The 12,932-nt window shown below is 40.1% G+C and overlaps 1 protein-coding gene across 4 annotated transcripts in view; it reads left to right on the top strand.

The window, feature by feature from the left end:
• The window catches only part of MSRB3 (methionine sulfoxide reductase B3), a 180,467-nt gene that overhangs the window by 14,286 nt on the left and 153,249 nt on the right, over positions 1–12,932 (top strand). The window contains exon 1 of one of the 4 annotated variants that reach the window (XM_073900706.1): positions 28–185. The exons of 2 other annotated variants lie outside the window; for them this stretch is intronic. The gene's annotated coding sequence lies outside the window, so the exon portion shown is untranslated. Of the gene's footprint in view, positions 1–27; positions 186–8,812; positions 8,935–12,932 lie in introns of those variants that run through there. One more of the 4 variants, XM_073900708.1, reaches the window with a different exon arrangement.

Here is a 12,932-nt window from a genome sequence, read left to right as displayed (position 1 = left end):
CCTCCCGCCGCCCCGTCCGTCGCCCGGAGCCTGGGAGGGAGGGAGGGAGGGAGGGAGGCTCGGACGGCAGCGGCGGCGGCTCCCTGGCCCTTCCATGAGCCCGCGGCGGACCCTCCCGCGCCCCCTCTCGCTCTGCCTCTGCCTCTGGCTGGCCACGGCCGTGGCGCGGGGAGCCGCGCAGTCAGGTAAGTTTGGGCTCCCTCCCCGCCTCGCCTCCCCTCTCCCAGCCCAACCCTGCCGAGGTGAGGTGTGACCCAGACCCCGGATCCCCTCTGAGCGCCGGCTGCGCCCCCTTCAGCCTCCTGCGGGGACGCCCCCTGTCCTGAGCCGGGGAGGGGCGCTGAAGGGGAGCGCCCCGCGCGGGCGGTGAGGGGGGGGGAGCGGATGGAAGGAGGTCAGGCTGGCTTCGCCCCCGCCTACGGGAGGCGTCTGGCCGCGTCGCTGACACCTTATCCCGTCCCCGGAGCGAACCTGAGCCCGAGGGACGCTCTCGCCCGACGCGGGCCCCCGGGAAGGGGCTTGGCGGGGCCGCCCGCCGGAGGCAGGGGAGGGGCGCCGCGCCGGCTTCGGGAGGGCGCGGGACCAGCAGCGGGGGCCCCCGCCGAAGTGCCCGCTCGGATAACGGGCCGGGGTGCGTGGGAATGCGCCGGCCAGGCCCGCGCCTCTCGCCGCGCGTCCGGAGGGGCGTGGGGCGCCGCGCGGCGCTGGGGGCAGCGCCGGGAGCGGCGGGCGGCGAGCAGGGGCGCACCCAGGGGCGCACGGTCGCCCGCCCGCCGCGTCGCCCGCGCCGGGGGCTCAGGCTCAGGCTCCCGCGGGCCCCGCTGGTATTTAATAGGCCAAAACAGAACAAAACCCCGAGTTTGCCAGGTACCAGTTTTGTTTTATTTTTGAGCGGAAAAAAGCATCCGAGTCTGTTTTTTAAGTTTTACACCGGACTATTTAAAGTCAAACTATGTGAACGAAAGGGGCCATTCCTGCCTTCCTTGGTTTAGGACTATGATTATGGTAATTATGAAGTCTTAAGAGAGGATTTTTAAGATAATTTTCTTTAAATCATGTGGAAAATATCACGAAGATTTTTTATAAGGTTATTATAAAAGGTAATTATTTGAAATTACAAATGTAGAGTTTAGGTAAATGTGAAATTGAATGAACTTTGGTATTTGTGATGAGTATCCAACTTACTAATCATCAGAGTTTCTCAGTTCCTAATTTTTTCTGGAATGGAAGAACAAAAATTGTAATACCTCAGTTGAGATTAGAAAATTTTAGTTTGTTTTTGTTTTTGCCACTAGAAGACTAAAACGTCAACATAAGATATGGCTCGCAATTAGGACTTATGAATTAGTTGAAAGCTGACTCTATTAAGCATAGATTATATTCAGAACTCTCTGGTCTGTCTCTTCATATTTCCGTGTGCAGCACTGGTGGCAAGACAGATTTTAAAAGATAGTTGGTCTATAAAAAAATCTTCAGGATTCATGTACTTTATAAAATTGCCAATTTAGATTAACGGGAGATTTTTAAATTGTTTAACTTTATTAAATGTGCAGTTTAGAAATATTAATTTAAGTAATGATATCAATTTCATGGTTGCTTCTGACTAGAACTGTTTTTCAGAAAGACCTACTTTTTATGGATTCATATTTTAGGAGTATCTTTAATAGTACTTCTTGGGAAATACAAGAGGTTCTAACTGCACATTTTATTAGTGGTCTTCTAGAAAATACTGTGCTGCACAATAAAGAGTGGATTGTACTGCCAGGGAATATATGTTTTTGTTTTTTTTTTTCCCTCAGTGATGTGTTGACTTACCTAATACTTGTGGTAAAGCAGCCCTTGAAGACCAAAATCCACTGTACTGTGGCCCCTTGCCAGCAATTTTGAACACCAAGTTTATGTTTGGATCACTTAAACATTCATTCTTTTAATTTTGGTCCCAGCTGACATATAAGTTTAATTTCTGATGACTTTTATTAGGGCCCTATGTGAACGTCTGGAATTTTTTTATATTAAAATAAGTTCTCTGCCATATAGAATTTTGTCACAGTGCCTAAACTGCCTATCTGCCGAGGTTGCAAACATATAGCATCATTTACGTTTTGAATCAACTCACAGTTTTTTAGTTTTTAAAGGTGCTTGTTCTAGTATTTTAACTAAAATGTTAACCCATTAGGTCAGAAATCTTTACTATTTTGCTAAACTCAAGTAACAAGAATATCCAAAAAAGATCCCAACAGTAGTTGCATAGATTTTTTTTCCTACATTTTCTAATACATTTATCCTTTTTAAATTAAAAATAAAATTTCAGCCATTAAAGAGAACTTTAGGAAATACTGCTTTTTTTGGTTCTATTATCTGGTCACAGTTCTTTGATTTTATCGCGCCTGTGTTACTTATTATAGTTGGGGATTTGGTTCAGATGTTTAGCTTCCTTTTCTGTAAAATGATGAAGCTGGACATAATCTCCATGTCCCTTCGAACTCCAGGGTACTGTAATATTGTTTTTGTTTATATAATCCTGCAGAGCCGCCCACACTACATTGATTCAAACTTCTGATTGTTAACTCTGACTTGCTATACATGTTAAACTGGTCTACTTGTGGTCAGATCTGATTGGTGTGGATCCAGCTTGTGGAACATCTTGATATCTGGCACATGCACACAGATGCACACACGTTGACAGAGTTCCATGATATTAAGCTTCTGTTACTTTCTCTTCCCCTCATCTAATAGCAGGAAGTACTGGTTAAAAACTGTTCTTTGGGGCAGTTAAGTCCAGGCCCTAAGATGGTTTGGTATTCAGTTTTGGAATTTGTGTCTGGGTTAGGGATACCACTGTACAGCACCCAAACCTTTCTGTGGTTGGGAGGTTGTGGCTAGTTATTTGGGGGCATTCCAGATGAAATGCCCTACATTCCTACAAAATGCCCTATTGATCATACTTGGACCTACCCATCTGGTTTATTCAGAATTAAATTGAGATTGGATAGGAGGGTCATCAGATTGCTATTTAATTTGCCAGTTCTTAGCATCTGTGATTTCTGTACAGATATCTCAAGGCTTTACTTTGAATATTCTTATATTTTCTCCTTTCTGGGCCAGTTTTTCTTTTAAAATGCTCAGCGTGGTCCTGGATCCTTGTTCACATATTTTCTGTATAGCATACTAAAGTCATCTTTATGCCTTTATGGAAATGCAAGGAAAGAGAAAAGAAATTATAGAAAAGATAGGCCAGTAATAAATCAACCAATTGACTTTATGGAGGATTTGGTTATTGCCTCATTTAAGCTTCTGTTGCAAGTAACAGAAATGAACTTGAACTAGTTTTAGGAAAATGGAAGAAAGGAATTTGATGGAAGCTAAATGCAGACAGACCATATTAGGGACCAGGGACTGGAAAACGTGGAACTTTCCCTGTCTTTACTCTTTGCCTTTCTTTGCTTCATTGTTCTTTCTTTGCTGACCAATTTTTTTTTTCTGCTTTCCTGTGTTCATGGTTGAATTTGACTGCTCAGCAGCTCCTGCGTATTTACGTGTCCCTCAGTTCACAGGGAAAGACTAAATCATTGAGGCTTGATTCTGAATTCCTGAGAGAAAGAACCTGATAGACACAGTTTGTGTCTTGATAGAGATTTTCCCTAAGATCTTTTCTAATTCTAGAGTTCTTTGTAGTATGTACTGAAGACATTTATGTGGTTTGATTTTGCATTTTTACATTTTGTATTATGGGGTTATTAGTCCTTAAAAGGTGTAATTTTCTCTTGATTGCAGTGTGTGTAGGAAAGAGTATGCCACCTTCAGTGAGATCCTAGGATGTTGGAGTAGTTCATTCATACTGAGGCAGGAGTGCTGAAATGCCCAAGAGGAGCCTTTGGGGAGTGAACAGAGGGTAGCACCGCATTTAGGAATCATGAAGCAGCTTGGGACCCACCTGACTTGTGAAAATCCTGTTTAATAACAGCTGATCCATCTTGCAGATAATCATCTGCATATTTTCAGGAATTCACTGAAATAAAATGCTGGGCTCAAATAGCTCTTAAGGGTGAATTCATTAAAACTATGTAAGTGATAATTAGAGAGAGACATTCAAAATAGTAATAGTTGAGTGAGTTCCATAGTTATTTTCCTGTTTCTCACCCATGTCTAGTATTTTCCATCTCTCCCTTTCCTTTAGACCGCTTCCGCTGTCTGGACTGTTTTTCTCTCCTAACTTGTCCTTCAGGCCTCCATCTCATGGTCTTTTGCAAAGCTTTCTTCATCTCCTAGAATTTGTCATTTTCTTGTGTTTCTAAGACATTTTGTACCTTGATTGGAGCATGATTTTACCATCTTGTGTTATCAAATCCATATGTAATTTATCTTCCTCATTAAACTATAAGTTCTATTAGACCAGTGAATCATCTAGAAGAGTTCAGATAAGCTATTAGCACCCATCATCCCAGGCATAATGATACCAGCTTTTTCAAATGTTCTGAAGCTTGAATGGCATCCTGCTTGTCACTACCTTCTTCTTCAGACATTGGAGCTCAGTCATATTGCTCTTCTTTCTCGGTCCTTGTCTGTTTTCTAGATGTTACAAGCTGTTCCATGAATATTCCAATTTCCCGTGTGATGATCAAATATATAGAATGATAGGATCTTTTCCTGCAAACTGAGATGGATGGGGAAGGAGAGTATAGCAAACTCATATGGAAGGAAATCGACTTGTATTGAGCACCCAGTATTTACCAGATTAGATAGAGAGGGCAGGTATAGGAAAACATTGGAGCGTATATGAAGGGGAATAGTGGGGAGATTAAGTATAAAAATTGAAAATTAGGTTTGGCCTAGAACACGGAGGGCTAGGCTAGAAAATTTGGACTGGTTTAGTAAGCTATGAGATTGAAGTTCTTTGAGTCCTCAAAATCAGAGTTGGATTATAAGATATATTATCTAATAATTCAGAGGATGAATTGAATCAGGAAAGAAACCATTGGATTAATAAAGAAAGGTTATAGGGGATTTTCTTAGGGAATGAAGACCTGAGCTAGGGTGGTGGTGATGAGATTGGAGAAATGTTGCTGGGGTAGACCGGACAGAAATAGACAATTAATTGGAGATGGGGAAAAAGAGGGATGACTAAAAATGATGGGGAGATGTTAAGGTTGGGCAATTACAGAATGTGAACTCACCAGGTTTGTGGGTGGGGTAAAAAATGAGTTTTGTTTTAGATCTATTGTGTTTGAGGTGGTGGTAGAACATGCATGTGAAGATGTGTAGCTGAGTCAGAACTGTGAGGCTGTGACTTCGAGAGGTCGGGGCTGGAGATTAAACATGTATGAGTAAGGAAGACTAAAAATACAGGGGAAAAGAAAACATTTGTTGACTGGAGGAAGAGGAAGGGCACACGAAAAGCATTATCATCAAGAAGATGCAGCTTCTTCCGGTTTGAATGATGCTCCATCAGTATATGGCATTCTGTCCATGAGCTTTCCTTGTTTAGGGGACACCACATGTACTCATTCCATGAACAGTACATGGGAAGCCTTGAACAAAGGATCCTGCAGCCAGAAAGACCCTCCCAAACTGTGAAATTGTTGCTGCTACTTTCCGTCTTAACCTCTTCAGTGGCTTACCTTTAAAGTAAAGGACTAACACCTTAAATGTCTTCATCATCACCAAGCCTTGCTTTTCTCTGTACTCTGAGCTTCCTACAAGTGGTTCATTTAGCTTTGAACACACATTTTACTGTCTCCTCCTCATTCCTCCCTTTGCCTTCCCCAGGAACGTGAAGCCAATGTGATTCCTGCCATATGAAGTACTCTGTTTTTTTTTTTTTTCTTCCTGGTCCTCTATGGGTACTTTTTATTGCCATGGTCAAGTTCTTATCCGTAAAACAGTTGTTGACAATTTCCTAATCTATAATAAAAATTTTATAATAAATCACATCCCTACCTCTTTCTTACAGAATGCCTTGTTTTTCTTATCTCTTCAAGTGTTGCCTGCAAGGTTCTTGAACACTTGAGTTGGCCACCTGGGCCATCATACCTTGATCTGTGACACTGGGCCATGGTAGCCTAGAGCAGCTTTGTTACCTGGCACTTGTGTGACTGCATTACACCGCTGAGTGCTGTTTATCAGGAAACCGCAAGACAGTTTCTTGATACCTGTCTTTCTGAAGGAAAGCAGAGGGAATCTACTTCATTGAGAGGCCTTTATTTGCCTAAACTGCAGAGTTTTGTAAAATATGGAGGTGACTGCAGGTGAAATAGAGAAATGGTGCTGGTGTAGGAAATGTGCTCACAGGGCCTAGCTTCCTCATCAGTGGGGTATCCTGATTCTGTTTCTAAGAATAGTATACACTTCATAACATTTGTCTGAAATGGCATATTTATGTTCAGTATGGAGTGTTAAGAATAATTTCTGACTTGTTTAAAAAAAGGAACCCTCCCATATTCTAGTAGTTGTGCTTTTAGTAGCTGTTGACTGAGAAAATACATAATAGCAAAAACCCACTATAAAAATTTTAAATGAGTTTTTTTACTATAAAAGCATTCTCATGTTCAGAAAGTACACATATGTGGAAATTATGGCTTCTAGAGTCTATAGACAGCTTGATTTCTTGCTTTGTGGATACTCTCAGGGAGGTTCTGGTCTCAGCTTTCAGTGGCTCATTGTCATCTCACTTTAGAATGTGGAGGAGAGTTTTGCTTGAAAATCTGAGCCATGGTTGAAATTTTGGAATGACAAGAAAGTTCCTTCTCAACATCTTCTAGGAATAGCAGTTGCCTGTTTGATGCCAGGCAATGTACTTTATGCTAAGACTGGGCTGTTAAGCAGTCTCAGGGATGAGTATATGAATACTTTTTAAAAATTATATTTTCAGGCATATGAGCATCATTCTTAGGGCCATACTCCTGTTTTTTTAGTATGAAATTTAGTAGGTGGTTTTCATGCAAGTATATACCTATAGCAATCTCTGTTATGGCATAACTATCTTCTATTACAATGAATTGTGTTACACAGTGAATCTTTATGGTTTCTCAGGTCAGTTTATTTTCTTTAAAGGGAAAAAAAAAAACCCTGCAAACAAAACAAAACCAACCAATCCCTCAGTACATGTTAAATTTAAGGCAACACTGAAAATAAGCTTGTACTACATTTGGAGTCTTTAAAAAATGTCAGGATAGTTTTTGTATAAATCAGACAGTCCTGAATTTTATGTTTATTCTTTCATTTCTCTTATTGTGTTTGGTTGTCAGAGAATCTGGGCATAGTTGGAGTTGGGAAAGATCTAAGGTGACGATTACAGGTGGATATTTTATCTTAGATTAGTGGTGTATAAGGAAAGAAAGGTAGGGCCATATCTCCCCGTTCATAGTCCATTAAGTAGGATGACAGTTGAGAGACCACAGGTAGTCTGGGAGCCCTGGTCTCACAGTAACTGTGAATGAAAAGGTGCATACACTGTAGTCCTTCCCGATATCTTGGTGTGTGAATATTCAGTCTAGTTAGATCACTGTAGGGAGCCAGGAAGAGCGTGGTTGAAGGTAGGGGATGTTTACCAATTTGCAGAGCCAGTTGAAAAATTGCAGACTCATTAGTATATTTGCATCCTTGTGTATATGTTCATGTTGCAAAGGAGTCAGTGTAGTGCTGATGAAAAGAACATTGGATAGCAGATTGGAAGACTGGGTTTTCCTCATCCTGTTCTTGCATGAGGCATTTTACACTCTCTGTGTCTCAGTTTTCACATCAGCAAACTGATGTGAAATCTTACTTTAAGATTCTATAGTCTATGGGTTGTCTAAAAGTCTCCAAGTAGCTTTCACAATTTTTAATGGAAATGACATGATTAATAAATGATACAAAATTGTCTTCTCTTGTTATGTGTGGTTCAAGTTGTCTATTTTGTGGAAGTAAGTATAAATGTTATTCTGTGACTAAGATCTTATGTTTGAACTTTGTAGCCTAATGTGCTCAGTAATTTGATCCATAAGAAAAGTTATATAACCTTTTAAAGATCCAGTATTTATTTAGAGGATAGATTACAGTGAATTAGAAGCATCATATTAACTATCCCATTTGAAGTGATGGCCTTAGGCACTAGAAACTATGTTGGCTGATCTAGATGTATAGCTAAGAATTGCTTATTTAGGCTTGATGATGTATCTCAGATGGGAATAGTCCTCTTTTAATCAGGGTACACTGCTAGTATAATTTGCTCTTGACCATCCTAGAAATATATTTAATTTTTAAAACTAGTTAATTTGCTCTTATCATTAAAGAAGAAAATCTCCATTGAGCTTTAAAGGAAAAAAAAACCAAAACACTCTACTGATTTGACAGGGAAAAAAAACTTCTCTTGCCTTTATAATATATTAAGTTTTTGCCCATTTGTTATAAATATTTCACATGCACAAAAAGAATATATAACATCTATATATAAGACATAAAGAATGATTTTTAAAAATCTAGGTATCCCTACTCAGCTTCAGAAGTGGAATGTTAAAGTTGCCTGTGTGACCTTCATTTACACCTGCCCTACGCTCAGCGTACCCAGTCATGCGTTTTGTGATAATCACTTAACACAAATGATAACTAATACACTCTTGCTTTTTCCCCCCACTCTTGCTTTTTTTTTATAGTTTTGCCATAGATGTATCTATCTCTACATATTTTACTATTTACTTTTGCATGACTTGGAACTCTGTATTAATGGTGTCATCTGCTTTGTAACTTCTGTGGTGTTTTTTTTTTTTTTTTTTTTTTAGATTTTTATTTATTTATTTGACAGAGAGAGACACAGCGAGAGGGAGAACACAAGCAGGGGGATGGGAGAGGGAGAAGAAGGCTTCCTGCGGAGCAGGGAGCCTGATGCAGGGCTCAATCCCAGGACCCTGGGATCATGACCTGAGCCGAAGGCAGATGCTTAACAACTGAGCCACCCAGGTGCCTCTACTATGTAACTTCTGTGACTTGCTTTTTTTCCCCCCATCACATTATATTTGTGTTATCCACATTGGTGTAGGTAACTCATTTTTAAAAGATTAACATTTCTTTTATTATCTATATGTTTTTCTACTTTTTATTTATTTCTGCTCCTTTCACATTTATCTTTTAGGGTGCTTATGTTATTCTATGGAGTCAAATCTGTTTTTTCCCCATTGCTTCACCATCCATATAGTGAATAATAATAATAATGGTAGTGATAATAACAATAATAGCAAATACATACAGATGTTACTAGTCTTTTTACCATTTGTGCCAGCTGCTAGTTTAAGTCTTTACTGTTTCCATATATTAACTTATTTAATGCTCATGACAACTTAATCAAGGAGGTGTAGCATATTATCACGAGAACTCATATATTGAGATTAGGGCCTGAGGTACAAGGCTTTCAGTAATTTGTATGACTATGATTTAAATCTTGGCAGTCTGGCTACAGAGTTTATGCTCCTGATCATTGCAGTATTGTGACTCCTATTTTTTCCCATTTAACTTTTTTAAGGTATTAAAGTGTTTTTGTCACTTTTAAAAAAGAATGACCCTAGTGTGGTCATCAAGTTGGTTCTCCTGCACAACACCAATTGTTTAAAGTCATGCTACAATTTAATTTACTTCATGGTTAGACCATGACTTTTTCATGCAGGTTTTAAAAAATTCTCTAGGATTTATTGTTGCTTTTTTCCCCCAAATGAAAAAGAATATCTTTTTTATTATTCTTCTAAAATCTTTCAGTTTTTTACTTTGGTATATGGTTTGGAATTGATTTCATTGATTTCTTGTGCTAATTTCAACCAGTTTCTTCATTTTTAGACAGTGGCATCCTTTTTTTAAAAAAAGTATTTCTGTGACCTTAAATGAATCACTTAATCTTCCTGAGCCTTGGATTTCCCAACTAAGTTGCATTTGTTAGGTATAATTATTTCATTAATCAGATATATGTAATTGCTAATCAGAGCCTCCTTTCAGTGTAAAGTAACCAAGGACAGTTTTGAAGGAAAATAAATAAAGGGAAGTTCTTGATAGTGTTTGGAGACTACTGATTTTCCCCAACCCCTCCAATTGCAGAACAAAAAACTTCAGTATACAGAGTAAAATCCCTCTGTACTGTAACTTTCTTGTATAACTTCCCCTAAATTGATTAATTTCCTGATTTTTTTTCTTTTCCATTGTGAGTTTATTATGTTTTCAAGTTTTTCCAAGGTCTTGGATAATCTCTTAATAGCCTTTATTTAAACATGCTCAAATTTCTCTTATTTTCTAAAATAAACAAAAAGCCTACTCCACTTGCCATCATCCTCTGCGACCAAGTTGTTTTACAAGTTCTTTATGTCCTTGCTGTCTCTATCTGCTGTCCATCCAAAAATATGTGTTAAGCCTATGCTACGTGTCAGGCACCAACTCATCTAATCTCTGGGGATGCAGTATGAGCTGGAGAGACTAGGAACTTTCATTCTCTGTGTGGAACTAGCATGGCCTGTTGTAGGAGTGAGAAGATAATTTTGTGGTAGGAGAAGGAGGGAGGATGGTTAGAGTTGAGGGCAGAGAAGATGGTGAGATCATATGGGGCTTTTAGGCCATAATGAGGAGCTTAGATATTATTCTGCATGATGGAAGCCATTAGAGTGTTTTCAGCAGGCAATGACAATATCTGATTTGCATTTTAAAATAATCAGTCTGGCTGCTGTGTGGAGAATGAATTGTAGGGGCCAAATGGAAGCAGGTAAACCATTAAGGGCTAGTTTAGTTCATAATGGTTTGGATCAGAGTGCTGATGGCAGAACTGATGGGTTGCTGATGGATTGGATATAGGGTCCAAGAAAATGAGAAGAACCATCCATGCTTTTCCTTTTTTTTTTTTTTAAGATTTTATTTATTTATTTATTTATTTATTTGAGAGAGAGAGAGAGAGAGAGAGAGAGAGAGAGAGAGAGAGAGGGAAACATCAGGAGAGGGGATAGGGTCAGAGGGAGAAGCAGGCTCCCCACTGAGCCAGGAGCCTGATGTGGGACTCGATCCCAGGACCCCGGGATCATGACCCGAGCCAAAGGCAGTCGCTTAACGACTGAGCCACCCAGGCACCCCATCCATGCTATTCCACTGAAACCGCTTTGATTGGAGCCATTCATGGTGTTCATATCATTAAACCCAGTGAACTCAATTTGGTCTCTATCTTCAGGGCATTTGATACATTGACCATTCACTTCTAGAAATAGTCTTTTCTATTGGCTTGTAACACTGTTATTGTTATATATGTGATCCTAAACTAATTAAATTATCTATGTCTTAGTTTCCTCACTTGTAGAATGACAATACTATTGTTCCTACCACTTATGTTGTTATAATTGTTAAATAAGACAATATATGTAGATCACTTAGCACAGGTGTCTTCCACAGAGTTCATTCACAGTAAATGTTAGCTAGCAACATCCTTATCATTGTCCTAATCATCATCATCATTGTTATTCTGAGATAACACTTTCTTTGACTCTCCCTTCTTTGGCCAGTGCTCCTTCTTGGTCCCCTTTGCCTATTCTTTCTCCTCCATCTCACCGATAAATGTTGAGGTTCCTCAGGGCTCTGACATTTTCTTTTCTCATTTTACCCATTTTCTGAGGCCATCAAATTTACTCCATGGCTTCAGGTCCATTTGTATAAAATTAACTCCCCCTGAATCTACCCATAAACCAGATCTGTTTCCTAAGCCACAGTCGTATATATCACTTGCTTCTATATTATAGAAGCTTGGATGGCGGTGTCTTAGGCACCTTCAACATGTCAAAAACGAAAGGGTTTTTTCTTTTTTTCTTTGCCCAAACTTAAGCCTCCCTTCTCGTTCTCTAATTTAGTAAATGATACTACCATTTGCACAGTTGTTTGAGCCAGAACTGGAGTCCTCCTAATTTTGTTTTCCTGTTCTCATGCACTATATCAAACTTTTGCCTAGAATTCTGCAATAGCTTCCTCATTAGTCTCACTGCTCCTGGTCTTACGCCACCCCCATCCATTTTCCACCTGTCAGTTGGATCTGATCATGTTACTCTCTTTCAGTTGCTCCCCTTTCTTTTTAGGATGCTGTTCCATATTCTCATAATGCCTTCCAAGATTTGCTTCTGCCTACCTCGTCAGCCTCCTCATCTCCCCTCCTGTACTCCTCACCTACACCTTCCAGCCCTGTTCTTCTTTCATCACTGCCGGCAGGCTGCATTCATTCTTATCTCAGTGCTGCTGCTTATCACTTTCTTTGTCTGGAGTACTTGTTTCTTCATTCTTGATGTGAGCAACACAGTCTTATCTTTTATTCTTAATTTAAATGTTACTCCCTCCAGGAAGGCTTTCTTATGCTCCCCACCAAACTAGACTTCTTCCCTCTGTTGTATAGGATCTTTATGCCCCCTTTGTTTCTCTGTGATCCTTATTGCACTTGCTAATAATATCTTTCTCACTAATATGTAAACTTCACAGAGGCGGGACCATGGCATATTGTTTCTCACTTTGTCCCCAGCACCTGTTTGTCAGATAAAGGGTGACTGCAATGTGACTTGCCCAGTTTGGGAAGTGAGAGGCCTTGTAGCTGAGTTTGATGTGTGTTTTTCTTAATCTTTCAGGGTGATAAAGGGGAAGAAGAGAAAAGTTTAGGTTTACTGTAGTTTAATTTTCTGACCCCAGTGGCCACAGGGTAGGGAGGGGAAGAAGCATCAGAACTGGACGTGGCTGGCACAAGAAGTGGTGCCCTAGGTTTGAATTTCTTTTCTCTGATTGAAGTAGCACTCAGAATTTCCAGGGAAGTGCCCCTAGTTTTCCACATTTGCCTGCCTTTTTCGAAAGTCAGCCATGGCAGTGCTTCCCCAGTCTTTGGTATGCTAGGCATGAGCATTGCCTCAGAACCCTTGCTTATTGTGACTCCCAGTGCCAGAGTTAACTCCTGGCTCCAGATATACTGT

The sequence above is a fragment of the Callorhinus ursinus genome, unplaced genomic scaffold (genome assembly GCF_003265705.2).
Source record: "Callorhinus ursinus isolate GAN/ISIS: 27379988/994484 unplaced genomic scaffold, GSC_fseal_2.0 scaffold14, whole genome shotgun sequence".
Taxonomy (NCBI): domain Eukaryota; kingdom Metazoa; phylum Chordata; class Mammalia; order Carnivora; family Otariidae; genus Callorhinus; species Callorhinus ursinus.
This window is presented reverse-complemented; position numbering and strand designations above follow the sequence as displayed.